The sequence below is a fragment of the Gastrolobium bilobum genome, unplaced genomic scaffold (genome assembly GCF_033153095.1).
Source record: "Gastrolobium bilobum isolate Gb01-03AN ecotype WA unplaced genomic scaffold, APGP_CSIRO_Gbil_v1 utg41106, whole genome shotgun sequence".
Taxonomy (NCBI): Eukaryota; Viridiplantae; Streptophyta; class Magnoliopsida; order Fabales; family Fabaceae; genus Gastrolobium; species Gastrolobium bilobum.
This window is the reverse complement of record NW_026895200.1, coordinates 104,091-115,701: the sequence shown is the minus strand read 5'-3', so window position 1 is coordinate 115,701 and position 11,611 is coordinate 104,091.

The window sequence follows — 11,611 nt, the reverse complement described above, 5'->3', positions numbered from 1 at the left end:
CTATGAAACGAAGCGGGAATAAAATTCCAAAAACTGCCAGAAACAGCCCCTGCACAGGTGCGTTCTGGACAGTCCGTGTTCGCAGATTTCTACAGGGCTTCGTGCAACCCATAAATTCCTCATAATTTAAAACAATGTAGGGGACATCTCAAGCTTTAAAATGCTGTATGGAACGTCCCTATCGGACCTTTATGGAGGGAGATATGCTCTCCCGAAGTTTGTCTAATTCTGCCAATTCTACAGAAAATTCGCCAGAGTTTCCTTTGTTTTTCCTAAATTCCCCAAATTTGTAATTGCTTTCTAATACCTCAAATGTACCTAATAACCAATGGGCGGCACACACAAGGACCAACAAAGTTTTGGGGCACTTACAACCCAACTCAGTTTATAGTTATTACACAATTTATACCATATGGCTCACTTTATAAATCCTTAACTTGTTTCAATCACCAATGTCCATTTACATGCAATTTCTCATCATACAAATAATTATAATCCTAAAATAGTCCTAAAGCCCTTCCATCATATTACATCATATATCCATTGTACAATTACAACATTTCACTTACATGTTACAACTTACAACTTCATAACTTTAATTACAACTTAAACAAAAAGCTTAAAAGACATGTAAAACTAGACTTAAGAAAAATGACATGAACAAATATGACTATGAAACTCATCCTACGTACATATGGGATGTTCATGCCCTAAGTCTAGCCTAGGCCAAATGGCCATCAAAATGCAAAAGTGCAAGTCCTCCAATGACTCATCCTACGGGCTTCTTGCCCGCCGCTCCCGTGCCACTGCTACCTCCTGAAATAAAGCCCCCAAGACGGGGTGAGATATACGAATATATCTCAGTAACCCAGAGCTTCTGGAGAAAACTCCGCCAAATGGCTCACTTCGATGCATATAAATAATATAAAATAACCACTTTTCAAAACGGGATAAAGCAAGGGATTTAGAGAAACTATGGAATATAGGAATACAATATACGACGAAGCGGGAATGGTACCTACCAATACCACGCAACATCCTCGGCATATAAGCTTACGGGTCACACACCACGACCCTGGGTCAACTAGAACACGCCACTCGGAGACCTATCCAGTGGATGTCTGAAATGCCCGAAGGCAAAAACTATGTACTGGCCAGAGACTCGGTACATATGTACCCTCATAAATACTCAACGCATGCACATGTCATTCTACATTACTCATATACATTTCCTACCATCACCCCAGTACCAAGAGGTTACTTCAATGTGTTTCTCCACTTAGCTCCAAGCAGTTTATGTTCCAAGCTTGTTACTCAACAGAATGCCTACACAGAGGACATTCCCAATTACTCAAAACTAATACGAACATATGCTAGTTAACAATTTTACAAGCATGATTTAACCACTTACCTCAATCCCATTTGGTCCAGGACCAAGGGCAATCCGCCGACTCACGGTTCGGGGTTCAAATCGACGTACGACAACCTACAATAACCATGTACGAATCCTCAGTACACGGCAATTCTATCAAAACGCGAAAAACGTCAAAACCTCCCCTACACCCTTGTAGGTTCGGCCAAACATGTGTAAAATTGAGATTTTTTTTCTAAATTTTCTTTCTCATTTTCTTAGGCATCCTTAGGTTGCCAAAAGGCCATACCAAGTGTCGTTTTTCACTTTTTGTCTTTTAAACAACGTTTTGCCTAATATTTTACTCTAGGATCCTTTATGGCGTTTAACACCCTCAATTATTTTTCATTGATTCTTCCACTTTCCAACTACCACACAACCCTTCTAAATACCATTTAATACATGATACATCATCCAAGCCATGCAAACAACATCAATTCCCTACAATTCTCTAAATGGCCGAATTGTGGCCTAAACAATTCCAATGGATCTTCACTCCATTTTGACCACTCTACACCTCATACAATCTCATTAAATCAACATATAATCATACAGCAACTCACCAATAAAATCCTAACACATTTTCAAAATTCAAAGTCACGACAACCTCCAAATTTTCTAAGTTACCAAATCATATTTTTCACCAATAAATTTCATTGCATTTCTAGCTCTAACACATCATTCTAAGACATTATCATCTAATACACATTTTCCATTTGAGCTCTCTAACATCACAAATCAACAAGACAAGGTCTAGGGTTCATAAATATGATCTACCAAATTAACCATGAAATTGATGTAGAAACATACTCACAATCAAGGCTTGATACTCCTCCAAGACTTATCCAAGCAATGGAAGGCCAAATGACTCCATGAACATCAATTTTTCTCCATAATTTTGTAACTGACTTTCGCCTATATCTCACCAATGACAGGGTTTCAAGGCTAAAGGATGCCACCAATGTGCTTGGAAGGTTGTTTCCAACAAATTTCAACACAAAAATCACTTGATTTGGTTAAGTATTGATGGACTCATAAGGAAATGAAATTTGAAGGGGAAATGGGGTTTTGGGAAGGAGGGCTACGGGTTTGCTTCATGAGGGAGGAGGGAAGCGATGATGAATAGTGTGCTAGGCTTATGTGGCTTAAGTGGTTTAAGTGTCGGGTCCCACAGCCACCTCACGTGTTTTCAAACTGATTTAACTGTCGTTTAATCCACTAAACATCCGTAAATTCACAACCTACTTAGAAACTCTAATTTTTTACATTAACCATTGTCCTTTAATTATACTTGATCAGATGAATTCTGAGTTTTCCAGTTATTCAAAAATACTGCAGTTTTAAGCTGTTGCGCACGCCGTTGGCACGCTTCCCCAAACTAACTTACTTCCATCAAATTTTATCAGAAATCATATTTCCTAGTTCTATAGACCATTTATAACTTATATTTAAAACCTAGAGCTCAAAACTCAATTGGCACGCTTTACGGTGCAACTGTACCGCGGTACTTTTACCCGGTAAAAACACTACTCACTGAATTTTCTGAAACTTGTCTAACCACTCAATTTTTCGTTCTAAATCCATTTCCAGGATTATCTTTGTCATCTGAGACCTTCTACTAAATTTCCTTCCTAGGGTTGTGTGCGTGGCTAATTTACCGTTTTGCCCTTTCTTTGTATTTTTGCCTTATATTCAGGATTTTTACTAATCCTTCTCTTTAATTCTCATTTAATATTTTAATACTTAAACTTAGGAATGCGAGGTGTTATATTCATCCCACCTTTTAGAATTTTGTCCACAAAATTAACTCATACTTGTCCGCTAACTCAGGATACAGCTGGAGAATCTCATCATCCCGTTCCCAAGTAGCCTCCTCAGGTGTGTATCTTTACCATTTTACTTTTATCACAGGCATAACCTCCTTTTTGTGGTACTCACCGTCCCTCGATCCTTCACAAATACTTGTCTATTATGGTGCTATGCCCTTTTAATTCACAATACTTTAAACTTTCCATGGTTCACGGTTGCACTCTCACTAATTTATAGGTAATAATTTAGTTATGTTACAAATTCGTCTACCTAACCTTGCTTTCTTTTTATCTATATATTTTTATCTGACCCAAGATCTTGTACAACAACATCAGACGATCCCCAAGTATATTTATCTGTCGTTTCCTGAATATTTTAACTGACACTTTCTTTAGTACTTCAGTCCTTTCACTGCCATTACTGTTTCAACAATACCCCAATATACCAGTCCTTTCCACTAATGTTACTAATCTTACCATTTCGTTGCTTCCTTAGCTTTCACACAAACACATACCTTCTAGTTTCAATGGCACTTTACAGTACCCCCTAATTCCTACTCACATTAAATTCCATATTTGTACACTTTACTTCACTTTGTCACATGTCTTCACCTCTTCTTAGATAATCACAACTATATTTTTCTCTTTATGATACGAAACTAACAATCCTCATAATAGTTTATATTTCCGATTAACCCTTTAAGGTCCTTCAACCACAAACCCACTCATGAAATTTTCCACCTATAACGTCATATCAAAAATTTTCACCCACTGTTCGTTTATCTATCAAATCAGTCATCTCCAAGTCTAACACAAAATCCATCAATGACTTCCGCATCAAAGGTCTTATGCCTAAGATTTTCACTAACTAACCATTTTTACTCCTCATTATGTACCAATATCATATATTCAACATCTTTTTCATTCCTTTATACATCCATTTCTTCATTATCGACATTTTTATCATGGATGTCCCACTTAAAACACTGTATCATAACCCTCACATATAAGTCTCCTCATATTGGTAATCTCCAAACACAATCATTTTATCACCTGGCACTACTTTCATCCTTAAACAACTTTCAAATTTTTTTATCAATACCGTGTATCTCCCAAGGATATATATCTCTCACTTAGCATGTATCGCATACCGTGCTCCAAATCACTCCATCGAGTTATCAACCTTTCTTTAATCACTAAGATTTAAGTCACTGGTCCTTATTAACATTTTCACCTAATTCCATCACAACTAACTTCTTATGAAAGGCCATCAGGCCACCATCTTAACTACACATTTATTCCTCATTAGTCCCTTCTAATACAACATTCACTCAATTCATTAATGTTACACATTGCTATTCTATATCCTAAGGCAATAATCCCCGACAAACTTCACACTTTCCTTGGAACCCAAAATTTATATCACCACACTCGGTGTACGCATACACACATCTCCTAGTGCTCGGAACTCACACCTCAAACTACCTTCTCATGACGTCTCCTATATTATATCCCATTCGATGTATTTCTGTTCACTTAAAGTTACCCAATATCCCATCTTGCGTTCTTTACACCACGCGATCCTCCCAATACAGTGGGTACCAACACCCATAGGTTAAACCCCTCGAGCTCTTGCTGTCCTAAGGGCCCCATATGTAAATGACCCACCGATCAGAGAATCTAACTTTATGATTCATGCAGTAATGGTAACCTACCATCAGTTGTCCCTGTTCTAGGAGCATCGCCGACGTTTCTTATTTGTGCATTTATATAAAACATCTCAACTATATTAGCAGTCACAACAATGCGGGATACTTCCTCGTCTCACATTACTCATATAAGATAATAATAGTCTCTGGGAACATAATCCACACGGAGATATCCATACTATCACGTCGTACAACATGCACCCAGTGCACAGAGAAATTTGTATTCATAATATATTTGTATATAACAGCGAACGTGTACCCCGTACACACCAGGTTAAATGTGGACCCATTCCATTTGGTATCTGTACCATACCCGTATATAACGGCAAAACTGTTTTGGATATTCACATGGGGCTACCCTCATAATCATAGTAGTAGTAGGGTAATAACCATATCACATATACGTATAGTGCACAATTTCTTCCTTGATTATTCTTCTCAAAGGTTGCTTACTCTTTTACTTTAACTAGTCACTTGACATGGCTCATAACATAATCTCTATTCCATGACTCCAAAAATTTTCTCAAGTTCTATACACATCTCACATCTCTTAATATAATGTATCATATTTCTCACATATAATTTTCGTCACACAGAGATTTTCTAAACATATCCATACTATCACAGAGAACTCATTTCACCTCAGTCCTTGCACTGGAAATTTTACATTAGTTTTTGCACTGAAAATTTTACATCAATCCTTGCACTGAAAACTACACGTCAATCCTTACACTGACACTTACACGTCAGTCCTTGCACTGACAATTATACCTCAACTCATTAGCTAATCTTATCATTTTCATTTTGACGTTACACCTTAGCTCTTTTGCTAACCACATAATTTCACACTCTATGCACAATTTACACCTCAGTTCTTTCGCTAACCACTTAATTTCGCACTTTATTGTAACTTAGTTCATACACTAAGCACATGATTTCACATTAGGTTATACATTAGCTCATTCTCTAATCATACCATCTCACCTTATTATTGTACAGCCATAACCCACAAAGTCCTGTCACCGTTCTAATCCATTGCCTGCTATAACTCACATAACCTATACTCAATATTATAGAGTAACCTATCAATTTTCCTGATCACTTCCACCCTTGGTGGTTGTAGAATACTCCTTACATTGAAAATACCTCCACTACGTCTATCCATCCATATCAAATACCAATGATTTCACAAGCACACTACTATAAGTAGTATATATGTACAGATCACTAGATCATGATTTCTTTACAATCCTCATTACTATCTTACATATTATTATACCATTCAACCATCCTATCCATTTTATCATTGACAAGTCTTTCAATTTGAATCGACGTTCATTAACTACAATAGTGCCTTCATTGTGCATTTATCTTATGCCATCCATGGCGATTTTCTCAACTTCTTCCTTCTACACACACTATGTAATTACCTCATCTCATCTATGTTTACTCAACACTAACTCCTTATGGACTTAATTTCCATATGTCAACATATTTCGATTAACACTTCACTAGCATAATACTTTCAAGTGGTCAGATCCCTGAAGATTAATCATCAAATATCCTATTTATTTCTCTACTTTAACCATTCCAATTCATTCGAGTGTACACCATCTATCCCGGTCTTATAACTTCTAATCAAACATAACATATTCAAACTCATACCTAAGCATATCTGTTCTCATTTTTCAATAATCCATCAGGTTCTAAGTCTCTCACCTTAGTGAAGTCTATTCACCAAGTCCACCTGTACATAATTGCTTTGCTATACTACACATATACCTGGAAATTTCACCAATACCATCTCCATATTATAAACTCATCTCAATTATATGTTTATTATTCACAGTACCACAAAGTTCGCCTATCCTAATATCGTACATATCATAAATTTGTTTACCACTTTTACTTATAATACAATTTTATAAATTTCATCAAAAGTTGGACAAAATACTTAAGTCTGTTTTTCGTAAGTCATCTAATCTTCACATTTTACTCACTGCCATCTCCTGTCCATGGAGCAGTCAACACTGCAGCCACAACATCAGGCTAAGGGCTTACAATCGGTGTTCCAGGGTTGCCACGCAGGCTTCTTATAATGACCACACATGCAACACAAAGGAATGGGTTGATCAAACCCACACTAAGGAATCACATATGTAATAATCGATAAGAGTCTACATAAAACTATGTAGCACATAACATAGCTATACATTATCAGAGTTCCCTAACAAAACTACTCTGATACCATAAAATGTAACATCCCGTTGTAAACCGGTATTGTTAACATTAATTATGATATTAAGCGCAGTTACAATCACAGCAATTCATTTATAAAAATGCGAATAAACTTTTTCCGTTATTACGCGAGTATTTAAAACAATAAAAAGCGTAATAATTAATAGCTGTGACCATAACTGTAAACTCTTGCGGAATACTTGTTTAAAATATTTTTATATCTTATTTTACTCAATACAAGACACTAAGGGGTTCCCATAAACCCACTTAGCTAATTTCTCGATTTTACGTTTTCCACTCATCCGAACATGGTTCGGTTATTATTTTTCTGCGGACACACCGCACAAACCAGTCCTTCCTCTTTAGCTATATTTTTTTCTTACTTAAATACCTTTCCAATGAACCATCACACGAGTCATTTCGACCTCGTTTGCTCTGGTATCACCGTTTGAAGTTAGACAAGCAAAACTGCTAACCAACCCCAAAACAGCTCAAAACATGCTGCACTCCACGAATTACTGCAGAAAAACCACTCACTCAATTTCTCTCAAATCTTATAACATGAACTAGACACCTCAAGCTTCAATTTGATATATCATACACTTAATTTGACCAAGAAAAGAAGCCAGAATAAAATTCCCAAAAACTGCCAGAAACAGCCCCTGCAAAGGTGCATTCTGGACAGTCCGTGTTCGCAGGTATCTATAGGGCTGCGGGAAAACCATAAATTCCTCATACTTTAACACAATGTAGGGGACATCGCAAGCTTTAAAATGGCGTATAGCACGTCCCTATCGGACCTCTATGGAAGGAGATATACTCTCTCGAAGTTCGTCTAAATTCTGCCAATTCTACAGAAAATTCGCCAGAGTTTCCTTTGTTTTTCCTAAAATCTCCAAATTTGTAATTGCTTTCTAATACCTCAAATGTACCTAATAACCAATGGGTGGCACACACAAGGACCAACAATGCCTTGGGGCACTTACAACCCAACTCAGTTTATAGTTATTACACAATTTATACCATATGGCTCACTTTATAAATCCTTAACTTGTTTCAATCACCAATGTCCATTTACATGCAATTTCTCAACATACAAATAATTATAATCCTAAAATAGGCCTAAAACCCTTCCATCATATTACATCATGTATCCATTGTACAATTACAACATTTCACTTACATATTACAACTTACAACTTCATAACTTTAATTACAACTTGAAACATAAAGCTTAAAAGACATGTACAACTAGACTTAAGCAAAATGACATGAACAAATATGACTATGAAACTCATCCTAGATACATATGGGATGTTCATGCCCTAAGTCTAGCCTAGGCCAAATGGCCATCAAAATGCAAAAGTGCAAGTCCTCCAATGACTCATCCTACGGGCTTCTTGCCCACCGCTCCCGTGCCACTGCTACCTCCTGAAATAAAGCCCCCAAGACGGGGTGAGATATACGAATATATCTCAGTAACCCAAAGGTTCTGGAGAAAACTCTGCCTAATGGCTCACTTCGATGCATATAAATAATATAAAATAACCACTTTTCAAAACGGAATAAAGCAAGGGATTTAGAAAAACTGGGGAATATAGGAATACAAAATACGACGAAGCTGGAATAGTAGCTACCAATACAATGCAACGTCCTCGGCATATAAGCCTATGGGTCTCATCCAAGGCGTGTTCCAAGAACAACTAACCAAGGTACCCCTCCCATCCGCATACACCCGAGACTTCCTAGTGTGCTCCTATCCGGATCACACAGCACGACCTTGGGTCAACTGGAACTCCCTCTCGGAGACCTATCCAGTAGAAGTCTGAAACGCCCGAAGGCAAAAACTGTGTACTGGCCAGAGACTCGGTACATATGTACCCTCATAAATACTCAATGCATGCACATGTCATTCTACATTACTCATATACATTTCCTACCATCACCCTCAACGGGTATGGTGGAACACACAAGGGGAACAAGCCCCAGTACCAAGAGGTTACCTCAATGTGTTTCTCCACTTAGCTCCAAGCAGTTTATGTTCCAAGCTTATTACTCAACAGAATGCCTACACACAGGGCATTCCCAATTACTCAAAAATAATACGAACAAATGCCAGTTAACAATTTTACAAGCATGATTTAACCACTTACCTCAATCTCACTTGGTCCAGGACCAAGGGCAATCCACCGACTCACGGTTCGGGGTTTAAATTGACGTAAGACAACCTACAATAACCATGTACGAATCATCACTACACGACAATTCTATCAAAACGCGAAAAATGTCAAAACCTCCCCTACACCCTTGTAGGTTCGGCCAAACATGTGTAAAATTTAGATTTTTTTCTAAATTCTTTTTCTCATTTTCTTAGGCATCCTTAGGTTTCCAAAAGGCCATACCAAGTGCCGTTTTTTACTTTTCGTCTTTTAAACAACATTTTGCCTAATATTTTACTCTCGGATCCTTTATGGTGTGTAACACCCTCAATTATTTTTCATTGATTCTTCCACTTTCCAACTACCACACAACCCTTCTAAATACCATTTAATACATGATACATCATCCAAGCCATGCAAACAACATCAATTCCCTACAATTCTCTAAATGGCCGAATTGTGGCCTAAACAATTCCAATGGATCTTCACTCCATTTTGACCACTCTACACCTCATACAATCTCATTAAATCAACATATAATCATAGAGCAACTCACCAATAAAATCCTAACACATTTTCAAAATTCAAAGTCAAGACAACCTCCAAATTTTCTAAGTTACCAAATCATATTTTTCACCAATAAATTTCATTGCATTTCTAGCTCTAACACATCATTCTAAGACATTATCATCTAATACACATTTTCCATTTGAGCTATCTAACATCACAAATCAACAAGACAAGGTCTAGGGTTCATAAATATGATCTACCAAATTAACCATGAAATTGATGTAGAAACATACTCACAATCAAGGCTTGATACTCCTCCAAGACTTATCCAAGCAATGGAAGGCCAAATGACTCCATGAACATCAATTTTTCTCCACAATTTTGTAACTGACTTTGGCCTATATCTAACCAATGAGAGGGTTTCAAGGCCAAAGGATGCCACCAATGTGTTTGGAAGGTTGTTTCTAACAAATTTCAACACAAAAATCACTTGATTTGGTTAAGTATTAATGGAGTTATAAGGAAATGAAATTTGAAGGGGAAATGAGGTTTTGGGAAGGAGGGCTGCGGGTTTGCTTCATGAGGGAGTAGGGAAGTGATTATGAATAGTGTCCTAGGCTTATGTGGCTTAAGTGGTTTAAGTGGGGTGGGTCTCACCGCCACCTCACGCGTTTTCAAACTAATTTAACTGTCGTTTAATCCACTAAGTGTCCGTAAATTCACAACCTATTTAGAAACTCTAATTTTTTACATTAACCATTGTCCTTTAATTATACTTGATCAGATGAATCCTGAGTTTTCTAGTTATTCGAAAATACTGCAGTTTTAAGTTATTTCGCGCGCTGTTGGCACGCTTCCCCAAACTAACTTACTTCCATCAAATTTTATCAGAAATCATATTTCCTAGTTCTATAGACCATTTATAACTCATATTTAAAACCTAGAGCTCAAAACTCAATTGGCATGCTTTACGGTGCAACTGTACCGCGGTACTTTTACCTAGTAAAAATACTATTCACTGGATTTCCTAAAACTTGTTTAACCACTCAATTTTTCTTTCTAAATCCATTTCCAGGGTTATCTTTGTCATCTGAGACCTTCTACTAAATTTCCTTCCTAGGGTTGTGTGCGTGGCTAATTTACCGTTTTGTCCTTTCTTTGTATTTTGGCCTTATATTCAGGATTTTGACTAATCCTTCTCTTTAATTCTCATTTAATATTTTAATATTTAAACTTAGGAATACGAGGTGTTATACAAAGAGAGAGAAGAAAAAAGGTTGAAACTTTTCCTAGAACCCTAAGAGGAGAGAGGGAGCATCGGTTTTTTTTTCTGATTGTGATCAACCACTTCAACTCCCCTATGTTAGGCGCACATATTGAATGATGAGAGGATCTATCTTTTTTTTTTTGTAATAAGAGAGGATCTATCTTTGCTTGATCCTCTCACTCCATAACAGACCAGACTGTTGGGAGCCTTTGGAAGCTTCATGAGTTGAATTCAAAATTCAAGCATGGATCATATCCATTTGTTCCATGAAATCTGATGCAGAATCCGATCAGGATCTCTCTCCACATAGGCACCCGTTTTCCCTCTTCTTCCCTCAGAAAGTTTGCTGCAACAATATTCATTTGAATTCTGAATTCAAATGAAAAAAAATTGAGAGAATCTTCATCCAATCTCTATTGGATAATTCTTTCAGATAATTTAAATTATCCTAAGATTATTTCAATTATCCTCAACAACCTAACCTCATAGAATCTAAAATTCAAATTCAA